This window comes from Triticum urartu, unplaced genomic scaffold (assembly GCF_056163025.1).
Source record: "Triticum urartu cultivar PI428250 unplaced genomic scaffold, HENAU_Tu73 scaffold2, whole genome shotgun sequence".
In the NCBI taxonomy this organism is placed as follows: Eukaryota; Viridiplantae; Streptophyta; class Magnoliopsida; order Poales; family Poaceae; genus Triticum; species Triticum urartu.
This window is the reverse complement of record NW_028260368.1, coordinates 10,508,762-10,510,258: the sequence shown is the minus strand read 5'-3', so window position 1 is coordinate 10,510,258 and position 1,497 is coordinate 10,508,762.

Below are 1,497 nucleotides of genomic sequence, written 5' to 3'. Positions count from 1 at the left end.
TTTTGTCGAAGTGGAATCGTAGAACAGAATGTGATACGATGAGATAGAATGCAATAGAAATAGAAACAAGGATAGCGAACGGGTTACCTACTCCTAAGGGTCAAAGCAAGCCCTTTAATTCAATTCTTTATTCTTACATTAAAATTCTTACATTAAAGAATGAATAAAATCTCCCCAAGTAGGATTCGAACCTACGACCAGTCAGTTAACAGCCGACCGCTCTACCACTGAGCTACTGAGGAACAAGGGGGGATTCGACCTCCTAGAGTTCAACTCCCGCTCTCAACCCATGAACAATATGAGTCCGAAGCTTCTTTCGTAACTCCCATAATTTCTTCGTAGTGGCTCCGTTCCATGCCTCATTTCATAGGGAAGCCCAAAGTGGCTCTATTTCATTCTATTTCACTTCCTAGCACTTCCTATCATTTAATATCCATCCCTTTGGTCTTATTGACATAAGAGATGTCATTTATAGTCTATCTCTTTCTATATATGGAAAGTCAAGAAATTCTCATCGAAACATCGAGAAATTGTGCATATAGAAAACTCTAAAGAAAGAAAAAAAGGAGACCCATGCCATGATTTTCAAATCTTTTCTATTTAGTAGTCTAAGTTTCTCGATGAGGATAATTAATTCGGTCGTTGTGGTCGGACTCTATTATGGATTTCTGACTACATTCTCCATAGGTCCCTCTTAGATCTTCTTTCTCCAATCTTGGATTAGGGAAGAAGGAGATATTCGCGACTACTGGCGATTTCATTATGGGGCAGCTCATGATCTTCATATCGATCTATTATCCACCTCTGTATCTATTCTTTCTTAGCTAAACAGGTGGAAGATCTATCCAATTTGGTTATATTATATCATGGACTCGAAAAACGGATCTGAATTTGACTGAAATGCACGATCTTCACAGGTATCACTTTTCACGATACCTAAAAGGTGGAATAGCGATTTTCGAACCATTTCCTATAAGAGAATGGTTTCCATTACTTTGAGAAATGGATTCTTATATCAAACTATAGCTATTGCATTAAAGAAGAAAAGAAACTAATAGAAGTCGAAGACGCGGAATGATAGTGAATAGAGAGAAAGATTCTTCTGATTTTCTTGTTTCTATCTACTAGACGCCGTAGAGAATTGAGAATTTTCATGTCTTTCAATTCTCGTACTCGTAATTGGAAAGTTATGGAAGGAGACCCATCATTTTGCAATGAAAACAACATATAAAACTCTGGACAATTTCGAAATCAGGCCAAGCGTCTTAATACATATGCAAAAAAATTCATTATTGGCCCACCATTGATTAGAAGATTTAGCTTGTATGAATCGCTATTGGTTTGATACGAATAATGACAATCGTTTCAGTATGTTAAGGATACAGATGTATCCACAATTCATTTAGAGTTACTTAATAGTCTATTTCTTATACCATATCTCTATCCCGTGAAATTCTCGAGCCAAAAGATGGATGCATATGCTGTGTTTCATTTTGC